General features: G+C 31.0%; 1 protein-coding gene across 4 annotated transcripts in view; it reads left to right on the top strand.

The window, feature by feature from the left end:
* The first annotated feature begins 6,375 nt into the window (after positions 1-6,375).
* The window catches only part of LOC111421552 (adhesion G protein-coupled receptor B1-like), a 57,417-nt gene continuing 46,668 nt past the window's right edge, over positions 6,376-17,124 (top strand). For 3 of the 4 annotated variants that reach the window (XM_071201256.1, XM_023054726.2, XM_023054735.2), the window contains exon 1: positions 6,376-6,496. The gene's annotated coding sequence lies outside the window, so the exon portion shown is untranslated. The other variant, XM_023054729.2, reaches the window with a different exon arrangement.

The raw sequence follows: 17,124 nt of genomic DNA, 5'->3' as shown, positions 1-17,124 counted from the left end.
TTGTGTCACAAAAACATCCTTGTATAAATTGTAATTTTTGAAATTAATTGTAACATTTATATATTTTATTATAATAAAGATAATTTTCAAATTATGTCACAATTGCTATCTTTTATTCACAAAAATCCGCATTCGTATTGAAATTTAAATTTTTGCGGGATATTCCCGATTTTCGAGAGTTAAAGCTATAATCGTATTCGATCTAATTTGTTATTTAAATTTCCTGTTTGAATTTAAATAGTATATTTAGCAATGCAGCGGTGTATAACCAAGAACCTATTAACGAAAACTCCATGTCACATCATACATTCTAGTCTAATTTACCTACACCAACACAGGACGGGAATTAAATTTGTTTATTTATTAAAATTGAGTTCGGATTTGCCACTGGTAAATAGTGTTAATTAAACTGAAATCCGGCAATCTAGTTTATAACGAGTATTAATTTCATATTAAACCGTCACCTGTACACGTATTGTGCCATTTACAAATTTCATACATAAATTGAATAGTTTTGACAACTTCAAACAGGATTCAAATCCCCCGTGAACTTCGTGGCTACAACTCAGCTTCTCCCAGTTCACAACTTAACTAATAGGAGAGGATCATAATACTTGTCTTGGCCACGAAGAGCTCGGTCACTTCCAAAGTGCCCCTCACGGAGCATCTTATTATTTTTGTGCGCCAGCGAAATATCTCGTTACTTTAGTGCACGGTTGAAATTAAAATAGTAGAAGTTTATTGAAGAAGTTGCCGACTTGTCCAAGTTTAACCGTCGGTGTGTTGTAGTGGATAGTCGACTTTGTATTACTCACTTTTATTTCTGTTTTACCGGATATCTCAAACAAGAATTGTGTAAAAATGCAACGAACTGTGTTTTAACTCAAATAAAAAAATTATCAGTTACCTTCACTAAGAGTTTAATAACAGTGTTATCAAGGATATAAATAAGAGAGAGCAAGGTTGTACAGGAAATGTTACAAAAATAGAAATATTTAATAAATCACGATATTAATCAAAGAGGCAGCTAATATTTTATCAGATTTATCTCTCCTGCATTGACATGCGAAACATATTCAATTTGCATCAGGTTTAATGCATAATATTTTAATCTTTAAGTGTTAACAACATGTAACAATAACAGATTACACACAAGTAAATTACAAAACGTTTATTATAAATTAATGCCGCGTCGAGGAGGTGTTGAAATAATCGATATGTCCATACTTTGTTTTGTATTTAATACTAAATCTACCAATTAAGACATTTATCAAATCAACTAGTAAGCGAGTAGCGTCCAACTTCATAAATCCAGATCTGTGTATAAAGATGTTTCAATAAAGGGGCTATAGAAGTGTTTATCAAATTAATCAAAGTTTATCGTGCCATTAATCAACCATTCCCGTTTTTCACACCATGTAGGTAAAAATCCGGCCTTCCACCTTGAATTCTATCTTTAGAATAGAGAAAGCTCTAGAAAGTAGAAAATGAAAGAATTACACCCATCAAGAGCTGTGTGAGAGGGTAACTTTTTGATGTCGAAACTACCTTTTTGAGTAATCGTGGCATCAAGAACTATCAAGACCTGGCAAACCAAGAATACAACTTCATGAAAAGCTTTGCACCCAACTGAAAAAGCAAAGTTTCCTATGTAGCTCTTATGGGTAATAGGATTGGTTTTGGGTAATGGATTCATATCTGGCCTTACACTATGAATTCTATCTTTAGAAAAGAGAAAGTTGTAGAAAGTAGAAAAGAAAAGAATTGTGATGGTACTTCTTGACGCTGAAAATCTTACAAACGTGTGGGTAACCAAAAAAATGTAACCAAAAAGCTTCTGGAAATTTTTAAGTGTCGTTTGAGAATCTTCAAACGTATCTAGAAAGTGTTTAGTCACTTTTTGATAGTTTTAGAAATACTTAGAAACGTCTGGGTTACTAAGGAAATGTTTAGATAGCTTCTGGAGATTTTTTGACAGTTATAAATGTCGTGTGGGAATCTTCAAAAGTTTCCAAAAAGCGTTTAGACACTTTTCAATTATTTTAGAAATTCTTAGAAACTTCTGGATAATCTAGTAAATCAATAGAAACCTTCTAGAGACATCTTTTAGTGTCAACAACTATCTAGATTTGGTGAACCAAGACTTCCTGGTGTTAGTTTTAAGCTTTCTATGGATTTAACGATTACCGGTTTAGATTTTTAAATATGGAATTAGCGATCTGTTTTAATCTAACCTTCTATTTTATTATTCTGAAGCTGTATATGAAATACGAAATTGACAAAAAAAGCAACCTATGCTTTACAGAAAGAGAACATGATGACCAACATGATTATAAACCCGGCCACTTTAAATGCTATCTTTACAGTAGAGAAAATTGTAGAATATATAAAAATGAAGAGTTACACTCATTTAGAGTTATATGTAGCAATGTTTTTTGATGTGAAAGATGCCTTTTCGTGTCAAGGTTGCATCAAAGACTACTACTAAGATTTGATGAATCAAGAAAGACTGCCTGTTGAAAATCTTTGGCCCCAACGGAGAAAGCTTTGAAGTTTCCGATAGAGTTCCCAGAATATATGGAATATTTTGAGACTAAAAATGAAATAATGTAAATTAAAATAAAAACAATACTTTTTCTGGTTCTTCTCTTTATTGTCTAACCGATTTCGGCTTACGCCATCATCAGAAACTAATTTCAGAGAAAATTTGATGATATATTCTTAATATCATTAAACTTTAACAACATATGGGATTAATCTTGTTGTACATATATATGGCTTATTAAACACATTAAAAGTTATAAAGAATAAACAAATTAAGAGTTGTTTTATTATTAGAGTTTATTAACAGTGAAATTGTTAAAATTTAATGATATATTCTTAAAGTAAGCCGAAACTGGTTAGACAATAAATAGAAGGACCAGAAAAGTATAGTTTTTATTCTAATTTACATTATATAAAATAACTGGTCAACATGGATAAATCCTCGTCGTCTTATACTAAAAATTAAAGTCGAAATCGTCGAAAAAACAACTAATGCTGTCATGATTGTTACCTTTAAGATATTAAAAGTAAGATAATTACCAAATAACTAGAAATGGTAGTCCTGCAAGAGAAGAGAAAGCTTCAAAGCTTGATCATATGGTTGGAAAATACCTCAATTATTAGTCACTGCTAAAGGCCACGAGCCCCCAAATATATGAATTGTTCAGCCTTTCTGATGCAGTCATCCATGATGACTCTGGCTATGATGTATTAGCCAACATAACAATAAAATTATAAAATTAACTTTTTGGCAGACTTTATTTTGCGTCTGTTATATTTGTCTTCAAAAACAATTGTGTTCAAATATAAAAAATAACAAATGAAGTTACATTTTTATGTTTTTTAAAATGGAGCTGTTGCCACAGCACGCTACATCCACTTCCCCTCCTATAAAGAAAGAACAGAAAGAGGGAAAACATTTAGTAAACAATTTAAATTAAAATTTAAAGTGTACTTTTTTAGTTTTATTTATTATTAAATTGTTGTATTCGGGAGAAACGTTTTCGTTCAAAAAGAAAGCTGGTTTCAGCAAATCGAGGCTTACATTTATTTCTTTACTGTCTTTCAATACAACGAAAAATTTTGAAAATCTCTTCAACACTACGTAGGTTTAATTCCAGTAATTGTACAAATACAAAGTTTGACCTGAATAATTCTTTGTGTACAAAAGGTTTTTGGCTGGAATGTATGGTTGACTGAACTGGTTTAATGTCAGCAAAAGATGATTTTAAACTTGATAATAATGGTTCAGTTTCAATTGATGGTTCGGTAGGTATGAAAAATTCTCCAGGTAATCTGAGTTGCTGACCATAAACCAATTCAGCGGATGAGCAACCTAAATCCTCCTTTAGGGATGACCTGAGACCTAGGAGAATCAAGGGCAAGTCATTGTTCCATCTAGTAGAATTACCTCGAGCAATAATCGCTGATTTCAAAGTACGGTGAAATCGTTCAATCATACCGTTACTTTGTGGGTGATAAGCAGATGTGTGTATTTGATGAGTTCCTAAAAGTAATTGGAATTTTGAAAATAATAGTGATTCGAATTGTCGCCCTTGATCGTGAGTGATTGTGGTAGGGATACCGAACCGGCTGAAGTAATGCCTGAAGAGAGTATCCGCAATAGAGGCTGCAGAGATATCTTTGAGAGGAAAAACCTCTGGCCACCGTGTGAAACGCTCGATGACCGTGAGCAGATAAGTACATCCAAGAGATGGAGCATATCAATGTGTATGTGTTCAAATCGAACTTTTGGAACTTTGATTTTGAGAATTGGTGATTTTGTATACCTTTGAATTTTAACTTTCTGGCATTGCAAACATGATTTTGTCCAAATACGAATTTGTTTCGACATATGAGGCCAAAAGAATTTTGTTTTTATTAAATGGTTGCTCGTATGCCAGGATGAGATAACCATGAAATCTTTCTATAACTATTTTTCTAAATTATATAATATTTCTGTGTTTGTGTGTTGTTACTTGTGTTAACGTTTTTTTCGTTCCCTTGGCGTATCCCTTCAGTTAAGAGCATGCATCTTCAACTGCTGCTTTCCTACGAGTCATAATGTTCACATTGCGTGTATATACAGTTAGTTGTACTGTTTTGTTGTTCAGCAAATTTTCTGATCCGATGTTCCATTTGTCTTATGATAAATTCAAACGTTAGGTTGAATAGAATTGGGGTGTTCCCCAGTTTATTGTTTATTTGCACGTTTGCTTCAATATTATCCATTATAGCTTTTATGAGCCGTATTGGTTTAGGTGGCATGGAGAGCTCCTGTAGGATTTCATAAAATATATACAGATGTTATATTCCCAGAGTTTGCTGCTGCGTCTAAAACTGGTTTAGTATTCACCAATAACAGTATCTGATATAGGTTACAGTCATTCCTTGATGTTAGTTGCCTCCAATCATTTGGAATCGTCCTTTTGTTGCTTATTCTGGACCTTATCTTTGTCTGCACCAAGAAATGATCTGAACCACAGCACTGAACACGTCCAATATACTGTTTTCTCCTCTTTTGTCTATCAGAACGTGATTTATTTGATTGACTGTACTTCCATTGGCTGAGATCTACGTAACTTTACGTATATTTTTATGACAATTGTGTGGAACTTACAATCATATTTATACTCTTTGCAAAATTTATCAGAAACTATTTTTTGTGCAGAGTGTGTTCTCGTGTAGTACCCATGAAGTGCTGATATTTGCATTCATATTTCCTATTATTAGGACTGATAAAATTTCCTGGTGATATCTATCGATATACTCTTTCCACCAACTTGGAGGAAAGGTAGGAAAAGCTAACGGTATGCAGCTTCTTATAATCTCTTCATTATCCCATATGGACCTCTTTAGCATGTTGACCACTTTGGTATTTAATTATGTCTAATTGATTCTTAAGTATCACTATAAATCTGCTTGAGTAAATGCTAACTAATATTATTGCCCATGTAACAATACTATTATTTGTAGAAATTAACTCCGGAAAAAAAATTATTTTATTGTAATATTTTGATAAAGCCACCTATTGTTGTTATAAAACAATAATATTGAATATTCGCGTGTAATAATGAAAGTAAATATTTGGTTAAAACAATGTTATAAATGATTCTGTTTTTTTTTTACAAAAATTTTATAAATGCGATTCAGAGTGAAAAATCTTTAAAGAAAACCGATTATTTAACAATAAAGCCAGCACGATAACAATAAAGCATTCCTTCCAATTCTTCATTCACACCTATTTATAATTCATATCAAAAATATTTTTCAATGAATCCGAATAAAAAAACGCGTAGATTAAAAGAACAATAACATAAACATGACGTTAATAAGGTCGGTGAGGCTATTTTTCCGCAACTAATTGCTTGCGCTTTGAATAATCAACAGTTACAATAATAAAAAAATCCGCTACTATTTTTTTATTTCATCGTTAGGAATCTCAGTTGTAAACATATATGTGTAGAAAGCGACAAAATGTAATCTCACATTTTTTCTTTCTTTTATATTGCATTTACGCCCGAAACGCAAATCCGTTACTAAATTCCACTTTTAAAATTTAACTTTAAAACCTCCCTCGCCATTTGAAATCTCAAAGCTTCGCTAAGCCAAACTCACTTCTAAAGCAGCACTAAATAAAACGAAAAAAGGAATGATGTATCTAAAAAAAATGATTAATTTTTACTATGTGGTGGTATTAGGATTCAAGAGAAATACGAGAATATATATATATGTATATATATTTTCTCTTTGGAAACGCATTTTAGATGCGCGCTATCGCCCTACCACATTTAAGATAGCAGCAGCAGGAGTAAAAGCATTCTGCTGAACGTTAGTGTTGCGCCAACACGCGTTCCGTTAACATCAGCTATATTTTGAGTCGTGTTCTAGTACGGATTAAAACGCGTATTAAATAAATTGGGTGGTAGATTCAAAGCATACTTGATTAATTGTAAGTAAAGTTTTCTTCTACTTTTTGTTTTGCGGTCGTTTAATTTAAACTTTACCGAACTGAAAACTTCAAACTTTCCTGGCAACTCGAAAATGTGTCAAGCAATCGATAAATATTAGTTTACTTAGTTTTCGTCGGAGATTTTAAAAGTTGTTGAAGAGTTTCCTCTGGTATTTTGCCCCAAAAGCGATAAACACGAAGAAGGGGTAAAGTTTCGTGAGTAAAAAAAATACTAGTCGTGTAGGAAAAATTAAAAATGATTTTTGAGTTTTATTTTATTTTCGTAGTTAATTTTTTTGTTCCATCCGGAGCAAAAAAATTGAAAATAAAAGCTCCACCATCATTGTTGAATCATAATAAAACTAGCACAAACAAAAAGAACGTACACATATGAAAATTGGGTTTATTCACCACCTATTATTTTTGTACCACCAAATCGTAAAATTTAAAAATAACCCTTCGGATTTAAGCCGAGAAAGAAATAATCATTAATAAAATAGATTTGGGTTTTTTAATAACGAAACTGTGTCAAGATATTTTTGAATATGCCGTGGGCGATGTCTCATATTCTATTATCTAGATGAGAAATAATTTACGCAATAAAAATTAAGTTGGCAAATTCAACCAAAATTTTAAAAATTGCACATTTTCTTAATTATTTAGATGAAATTTAGAGCTTGTCGACGTGGTGATTTCTCTCTTCACGGAATTCAATTGACAAATCGATGTTATTAACCACGAACGCGTACGTATCTCACACCGTAATTAACCTAATTACTTCTTAATTAAGCTATTGGCATCCGCTTGTGGTTAAGATTAATTGATATATCTAATTTGTCGAATTTAGATCTATTAATTTGATTTTATTTTATTTACATTAAATATTAAAATGAGGTGGATATTTTAATACTTGAATTACAATTTAATGATAAATTATACCGCAAATTAAATCACGTCTGCGATAATTAATTAAAGCTTTTTGTTTAGAAACCATCCTCTGTTTAATTACTTCGAAACTGTTTTGATAGAGGGGTAACTATACTAACCCATTTAGAACTCTAAACAGTTACGATACGGAACATATCATCGGCTTTTCATCCCCTTATACGCTTTTAACCCAAATTCTCTCACAGTAAAATGGAAAAATTAAAAAGAATTAAATTAAAAAAAAAGGAAAGTTCATGAATACCCACATAAAATTGCCCTCAAGCCGTAAACGTTTCTTTTTTTGTTGGTACATGCTTTTTGTTTCGGTGTTTTTTATTATTGTCGAGCGGTTTAACAGTGAAATAATCTAAAAGTTGAATTAACCCGGAACACACGTGAGTTGTAGACCAGTTTAGTGACATTTTTTACACAAAATTCGGTCGGAATTTCAATTGACTTTTTTATTTTTTATCATTTGAATTGCATGCGCGGTGAAGCTTACTGTAAATACGAGTACTTAACAGTACGTGGACTTAAAAGGAATATCGAATGGAAACGAAGGAATGATTTGTGTCGCTTTTCTCATACAAACGACAATTAACAGTTGTTTCATTTATATTTGAGATATCTTAAGTAAGGAGATTAATATTATTTATTAAGATGTCCTCAATGAAAGGAAATGTTTCAATCATTCTGTTTCAATTAGCGTTAGAATACCAGATTATGTTGATGCCACATGGTTACCAGATGTTTGTATAAGATTTCCAGTAAATTGAGCGTAATTTTTCTACCGGAATATTTGTTGAAAAGATCCTCGGCTTTTATTCCAACTTTTTATGCAAGCGCAGCGTTTTACATATGACTGGGTAATAAGTTGATTTTGGAGAGAAATTCCGTTTACATTTTTTTCTTTCGTTCATGTACCAAGTGTACAAAGGAAAAGATTACAATCGTGCAAAAATTTGACCTCAAAATTTTTTACTAAATTAATTTGTTTCAACCTGTAGAATGAAGTTTTTTTCTTAAAAAGTAAGTTCAGTCTGAGCACATAATTAGCACGATTTATGTCTTGTATGTGTCTTTATGATAGTAATAAATATTCATAAATATAATTTCATTCAAATTGCGTAACCGGGATTGGATATCCTGTAATTAAATGTAAGTCACTTTAGTTATTGAAAGAGAAGTTAATTAAAAATTTCTTTCTTCGCAGTGCTTTGAGATTGAGTAATAAATCTTTTTGAGGTTATAGAAAAATGTTTGAAGTTAGATTATACCAAATTTTAAATTTCCTGGATGAACAGATTCTTTAATAAAAAAGATTAAATAACATTGATATCAATTTGATGGTTTTTAAATATAAAGTTACAAAAATATTTTTTTTTCCGAAATGGATTAGAATTGTATCATAAAACATATTTGAAGTTAAAAAAGATTGTTTAAAGATGGGTTGTACTAAATTTTAAGTTTCCAGGTTGAACGATTATTTTACAAAAGATTTTTTAAATTAGATGTTTTGTAAAAATGAAGTCAAAAAAACATTTCTTTCTCCTGAACGGTTCGGAATGGAGCAATGAAACTTTTTGGTGTTCTAAAAGAACAATTGAGGTTAATTCATACAAGATTTTAAGTTTCTTGCTTAAAAACTTTTATATATATATATATATATTTAAACCATTGATTTCAATTTGAGTTGGTTTTTGAAAACAATATTACAAAAATATTTTTTTCTCCGAAATGGATTGGAATTGTATCATAAAACATATTTGAGGTTAAAAAAGATTGTTTAAAGATAGGTTGTACCAAATTTTAAGTTTCTAGGTTGAACGATTTTTGTTACAAAACATTTTTTAAATCACCCGTTTAAATTAGACGATTTGTAAAAATGAAGTCAAAAAAACATTTCTTTCTCCTGAACGGTTCGGAATGTAGCAATGAAACTTTTTGGTGTTCTAAAACAACAATTGGGGTTAACTTATACAAGATTTTAAGTTTCTTGGTTAAAAAGTTTTATATATATATATTTTTAAAAATTTTTCGATTGAGTTGGTTTTTAAAAACAATATTACAAAAATATTTTTTTCTCCGAAATGGATTGGAATTGTATCATAAAACATATTTAATGTTAAAAAAGATTGTTTAAAGATAGGTTGTAGCAAATTTTAAGTTTTTAGGTTGAACGATTTTTGTTACAAAACATTTTTTAAATCACCCGTTTAAATTAGACGTTTTGTAAAAATGAAGTCAAAAAAACATTTCTTTCTCCTGAACGGTTCGGAATGTAGCAATGAAACTTTTTGGTGTTCTAAAACAACAATTGAGGTTAACTTATACAGGATTTTAAGATTCTTGGTTAAAAACTTTTGTATATATACATATTTTTTTAAATCATCGATTTCAATTTGAGTTGGTTTTTAAAAACAATATTACAAAAATATTTTTTTCTCCGAAATCGATTGGAATTGTATCATAAAACATATTTAAGGTGAAAAAAGATTGTTTAAAGATAGGTTGTACCAAATTTTAAGTTTTTAGGTTGAACGTTTTTTGTTACAAAACATTTTTTAAATCACCCGTTTAAATTAGACGTTTTGTAAAAATGAAGTCAAAAAAACATTTCTTTCTCCTGAACGGTTCGGAATGTAGCAATGAAACTTTTTGGTGTTCTAAAACAACAATTGGGGTTAACTTATACAAGATTTTAAGTTTCTTGGTTAAAAAGTTTTATATATATATATATTTTTTTAAATTTTTTGATTTGAATTGGTTTTTAAAAACAATATTACAAAAATATTTTTTTCTCCGAAATGGATTGGAATTGTATCATAAAACATATTTAAGGTAAAAAAAGATTGTTTAAAGATAGATTGTACCAAATTTTAAGTTTTTAGGTTGAACGATTTTTGTTACAAAACATTTTTTAAATCACCCGTTTAAATTAGACGATTTGTAAAAATGAAGTCAAAAAAACATTTCTTTCTCCTGAACGGTTCGGAATGGAGCAATGAAACTTTTTGGTATTCTAAAAGAACAATTGAGGTTAACTCATACAAGATTTTAAGTTTCTTGCTTAAAAACTTTTATATATATATATATATTTAAATCATTGATTTCAATTTGAGTTGGTTTTTAAAAACAATATTACAAAAATATTTTTTTCTCCGAAATGGATTGGAATTGTATCATAAAACATATTTAAGGTAAAAAAAGATTGTTTAAAGATAGGTTGTACCAAATTTTAAGTTTTTAGGTTGAACGATTTTTGTTACAAAACATTTTTTAAATCACCCGTTTAAATTAGACGTTTTGTAAAAATGAAGTCGAAAAAACATTTCTTCCTCCTGAACGGTTCGGAATGGAGCAATGAAACTTTTTGGTGTTCTAAAAGAACAATTGAGGTTAACTTATACAAGATTTTAAGTTTCTTGCTTAAAAACTTTTATATATATATACATTTTTAAACCATTGATTTCAATTTGAGTTGGTTTTTGAAAACAATATTACAAAAATATTTTTTTCTCCGAAATGGATTGGAATTGTATCATAAAACATATTTGAGGTTAAAAAAGATTATTTAAAGATAGGTTGTACCAAATTTTAAGTTTGCAGGTTGTACGATTATTTTACAAAACATTTTTTAAATCACCCGTTTAAATTAGACGTTTTGTAAAAATGAAGTCAAAAAAACATTTCTTCCTCTTGAACGGTTCGGAATGTAGCAATGAAACTTTTTGGTGTTCTAAAAGAACAATTGAGGTTAACTCATACAAGATTTTAAGTTTCTTGGTTAAAAACTTTTATATATATATATATATATTTTTAAATCATCGATTTCAATTTGAGTTGGTTTTTAAAAACAATATTACAAAAATATTTTTTTCTCCGAAATGGATTGGAATTGTATCATAAAACATATTTAAGGTTGAAAAAGATTGTTTAAAGATGGGTTGTACCAAATTTTATGTTTCCAGGTTGTACGATTATGTTACAAAACATTTTTTAAATCGCCCTTTTAAATTAGACGTTTTGTAAAAATGAAGTCAAAAAAACATTTCTTCCACCTGAATGGTTCGGAATGGAGCAATGAAACTTTTTGGTGTTCTAAAAGAGCAATTGGGGTTAACTTATACAAGATTTTAAGTTTCTTGGTTAAAAACTTTTATATATATATATATATTTTTAAATCATTGATTTCAAGTTGAGTTGGTTTTTAAAAACAATATTACAAAAATATTTTTTTCTCCGAAATGGATTGGAATTGTATCATAAAACATATTTAAGGTTAAAAAAGATTGTTTAAAGATAGGTTGTACCAAATTTTAAGTTTCTAGGTTGAACGATTTTTGTTACAAAACATTTTTTAAATTACCCGTTTAAATTAGACGTTTTGTAAAAATGAAGTCAAAAAAACATTTCTTTCTCCTGAACGGTTCGGAATGTAGCAATGAAACTTTTTGGTGTTCTAAAACAACAATTGGGGTTAACTTATACAAGATTTTAAGTTTCGTGGTTAAAAAGTTTTGTATATATTTTCTTTTAAATCAATCATTTCAACTTAACTGATTTTAAAAACGAGATACAAAAATATTATTTTCTCCGAAATGGATTGGAATTGAAAAATAAAACATATTTGAGGTTATAAAAGATTATTCAAGGATAGGTTATATCAAATTTTAAGTTTCCAGGTAGAACAATTTTTTTATAAAACCTTTTTTAAATTGGACGTTTTTTAAAAATGAGTCACAGAAACGTTCCTTACTCCTAAATGGTTCGGAATAAAACAGAATCTTTTTAGCGTTCTAAACGAATATTTGAGGTTAACTTATACAAGACTTTAAGTTTTTTGGTTAAAAGTTTTTTATTGTTACATGATTGAATTACTATGTTTATCACTTCAAGTAATGTAGTGATTGCGGAACGACACTTCCTATAGTCATGTTATGCGTTTTAATTCTATTATTGTTTAAAGGATGTTGTTATTCTACCTTTTATGATTTATTGCGCGGTATTATTTATATATGTTATCTCAATTCTAAAGAAACGTTACGATTTCCTGATTTTAAGTTTTTTTCAAAGATGTCTTCACTAACATTTTAAATAATTTAATACGTTACCGATTTTATTTTGATTTAAACTCAAAATAACACGTATTAATGAAATCGTTTTTCACGCTCGCCAGGTGGTTGATTGGTATCGTTTATGAAGATGGTGTTCGTGATAGCAATAAGTTCACCTCATGTGTGTGGTGTTCACTGAAGTGTTTCGTTTTAATCTCATTCTTCTTTGCATTCGTCACGCACTGATAGTATCTAATTTTTTGTATCCTCTTTTCTTCGTCTATTGTTATTACATATCTTTGTTTCCCTCTGTTGTGTTGTAACCAGAAAAGATTTAATTTTTTTATTTATAACATTATTAATGCAAAGAAACGCGTCGATGCTTCACTTAACTATGTTTGTCCACTCAACCTTTAGTCCCATTTACTTTTTTGCTCTTTATTTGGTTTGAGTTGAGTAGGATTGGGTTAGGTTGCGTTATGCAGTTTTTGACGGGACATGGAGTTTCCACAAACTTTTTGGTAGAATTAAAAAAATGCAGACAAAAGATTGTTGGTACTGCAGATGATTGGATAATGCAAAATATATAAAAACAAACACAGTAGATTTGATGCTAGAAAGCGAAGGCGATTGAAATCGAGTTGCAAAGATGATTACGAATATACTTAAAATGAAAAGCGTGTTTCGAAAGAAAGTTGGAAATAACCCATAGAAATCAGGACGTCGAAGAAGAAGGGGAAGACCAGAGGTCTTGATAGATGAAGAAAACAAGGGAAAAAGGAAAAAAGAACGAGTACTCCATCGCTTCTAGGCGATTTCCAAAGAAGTTGGGAAGGGTGTTAGCAAAGAACAACCAAAAGTGGCACTGGCAGTATCCCGCCAAATCTGACGCCATATTGTTGCGAGGAAGTATTGCTGCTATTGGTGGTAAGTTGTCTCTCTCAGTCTTTGCGCGTTCCTCGCGATAAGGTGGAGGATTTTAAATCGAGATCATAAAATGAGATGCCGCCAACATCAAACGAATCGACGTCAGTGTCATTTCTGGTTATTCTTTGGTTTTAGTCAGTCGGGGATCCAAAGATGAACCTCAACCCGGCACTCCTCGACACAAGTTGTAAAGTCAAGTGTCTAATAGTAGATTTCCTCATCTTTCTAATAAAAAAAGGGTTATAATATGCCAAAAGAGAGTATACTACTATGCTAAACCTTTTCCCAACCGAACCAATCGGCAGTACTCAACTACACAAGTACTAAGGTGTTGTGTCTTATAGCAGAATTCTTCATATCACTATTAAAAAAAGATTAGGTTGGATTGGGTTGGGTTGAGACAAACACCACAGTTGGCAACGTTGGAGCTTTTGTCATAAGCTTTTTAGGAAACGGCTTATTGATAGGTCTGTCTTAAATATACCAAAAGAGAATATGCTACTAGGCAGCACTACTCGACCACACAAGTACTAAGGTAGAGTGTCTTATAGCAGATTTCTTCATACGTTGGAGTTTTTGTGATTTTGCATTCCCCGATGATACTCAAAGTACCTACTCAGATGAACGGTAATACAGATCAGACTAGTTCCCAAGGGTAATGTATATACCCGCACTGATTTTCCTATTACATGGGTGTTAACACATTACCTATATACCCCGTTGGCCAGTGTATTTCTGTATATATTATGAGACATTCAACCCAACCCAATCCTTCCCAACCGGTACTATTCGACTACACAAGTTCTAAGGTTGAGTATTTGATAGCAGATGTCTTCATACCTCTATTAAAAAGAAAGATTAGGTTGGCTTGGGTTGGATCAAACAGCATAATTAGCAACGTTGGAGTTTTTGTCGTAAGTTTTTTTAGGAAACAGCTTATTGATAGGTCTGTTTTAAATATGCAAAAAGAGAATATACTACTAGGCTCAATCCTACCCAACCCAACCCAACCGGCACTACTCGACCACACAAGTATTAAAATCGAGTGTCTGATAGCAGATTTCCTCATTCATCTAATAAAAAGAAGGGTTATCTTGGGTTGGGTTGGCATAACAACTAACAATAATTAACAAACGGCATAATTGCCAACGGAATAATTTTCGCTAGGGTTTGCTCCAGGTACATCGTTTAAAAATTGTAAAGGAAATAAACGGAATAATGGAATAAGTTTTTTATGAAACGCCTTATTGATAGGTTTGTCTTAAATATACCAAAAGAGAATATACTACTAGGCACCACAACGTTGAACACCCTATGTTGTATTACCTGACGACGCATTTTCGTTAAGTTACAATGTCATTAAAGCATATCCACAAAGGAACATAACACAAGAATAAAATGTTTGTAATTATAGAGTAGACAGAGAACGACGGATGGTGAAAAGCAGCTTTGGTGTTTTTGTAAGCAGATTTTGTCTTCTTTTGACTAGAATTCACCTTTCTTCTCAGTTACAAAAATAGCTCCTAAGATAGCTGCTTACGCTCTTCATAACCTGTTATGGTAAAACCTCGATATCACGGACCAATACGAAGAAAGGAGTGTTTGTTACACCCGGAAGTCCGTTATATGAAAAATTATTAGACGTACGTGTCTTAAGTTGGCTAAACCCGAATGTTTCTAGTTCTATGGAGCTAGTGTTCTAATGCTGGTGTTATTCAACGTTAGAGTAGAAAAGAGCACTTCAGAAAGAAGTTTATTCAATTACAGAAGAACATAATAACTTTTTAGAGGAAGAAGTTGTGGAAGAATCTCTAGAGGTAGTTACCTTTATCAAGACTTATGATTATTATGACAGTAGCGAAGTAACAGAAATATTTAACACATTTTACAATGGTTTGTGCCATGATTGGACAAGTATAGTTAATGCGTGACTTAACATTCATGAGTGTGTAAGTCATTTACACACTGATTTTATAATTCTAAATTACTTTCCGATTTTTTAGCAATTGTAGAAGAATCCAGAACCTTCAGTAATAGACACCAATAAGTAATTTATACATTGTGTATGCAACGATTCTTCACAGTGTTTACCTTTCCATGTAAATAATATTTATTGAAAGTAACTACAACAAAATGAGTTGAAAATAAAACAAAAACTTGATCTGATTAAAATTGTGAATTGCTCTTTGTTCACTTTGCGAATTAGTACCTATTCCTCATTTATTTGAAAATTGATGATTAAGATTATGAATTTATCCCCTTTTTAATTTAAATTGAGGATTAATTTTTTGTCTCTATCTCATTAATATAGTATCGATTTTGCATTCCCCGATGATACTCAAAGTAGCTACTCAGATGAACGGTAATACAGATCAGACTAGTTCCCAAGGGTAATGTATATACCCGCACTGATTTTCCTATTACATGGGTATTAACAGATTACCTATATATCCCGTTGGCAAGTGTATTTCTGTATATATTATGAGACATTTCTTATTCACAACGTGTATTCACCGTCAGGTTATAAATCCTAATATAACACCCCGAGAATGGCGGATTTTGCTTATAATTGGAAATCTAAACCGCAACAAACCGATGTTGCATTTTGAATTGTCCGACATTTGTATTCCATGAAAGGTGCAAATTTACCCTAAAAAGTAAAATAAAAAGTATTATCTTTGTAGCGAACACCTCTGACGGTGATGTATTGAACGAAATGTATTAAACGAAGAGGTGGTGTTCTTTTTGTGAAGCTGAGGGGAGATTTCTTTGTTGTCAGTTTTCTATGGCATCCTATTTCATGGAGAATATATCACTGATTGTGACCCCATTTAACCTTTCTAGGTGGCTAGGTGTCTACTAAATTTATATTCATTTTTTTTACTCTAATTGAATCAAATTAATTTTCTATTGTTAAAGCAAACGAAAATGCTGCGAATCAAATTAAATTGTTGTTTTGAATTAATTCTATTTTTGTTTGTTAATTTTATTTAATAACACTTAAATCTAGAACGTAAAATACAAATTTCTGATTATAAATTGATTAAATCGGTAAATTGTGTATTAACGATTTTACATTGTACGAAAGTTTCATAACATTTAAAATTCAATTAATTTTGTTTTAATTTCATTTCAGTTAGGTACACAGTGTGCTAAAGTTAATTCGCAATGGTTTTAACTCTGCATTGAAAATTTTAATTTTAAGCTGTCGTTGCAATCCTCGTTCTACGCGGATAACGCGCCTATATTAAATTTCTTTCTACCGCAGCAAATGCACCCGAAACTATTTCAATAAAAGAATATCCGGCTGGAAATTTATTTGCATTTACATTTAAATTTTCTTTTTGATTTATGCGTCACAATACATGCATTGAAAAAATGAAAACTCTTCTGATAATACCTCTTTAAAGTTATCTGTTGGACACAATCATCTTGCTGACCTCGCTTTTGGTGCAATAAAGGATAAATCCGTTTTATACCCGTTATAAACTGTCGTAACCATTCCGAATAGTTAAGTCCAGACCTTACACAACAGACACCGCGTTTCACCAGAAATCGGAACCATTTAAATCGTTTCCGATTTGAATGGTGTAATTAATTATTGACGGCTCCCTGAAAAGTGGCCATTAAACAACGCGGTTACATCGGAACAAGTTCCGAAATGGACAGCGGGGCTTCCATTTTCTATGCGTGACTGTTTTCGCGCTAATAAAATAT

This window comes from Onthophagus taurus, chromosome 1 (assembly GCF_036711975.1).
Source record: "Onthophagus taurus isolate NC chromosome 1, IU_Otau_3.0, whole genome shotgun sequence".
In the NCBI taxonomy this organism is placed as follows: domain Eukaryota; kingdom Metazoa; phylum Arthropoda; class Insecta; order Coleoptera; family Scarabaeidae; genus Onthophagus; species Onthophagus taurus.
The sequence above is the reverse complement of the archived record's forward strand: the minus strand, read 5'-3'. Positions and strand labels throughout refer to the sequence as shown.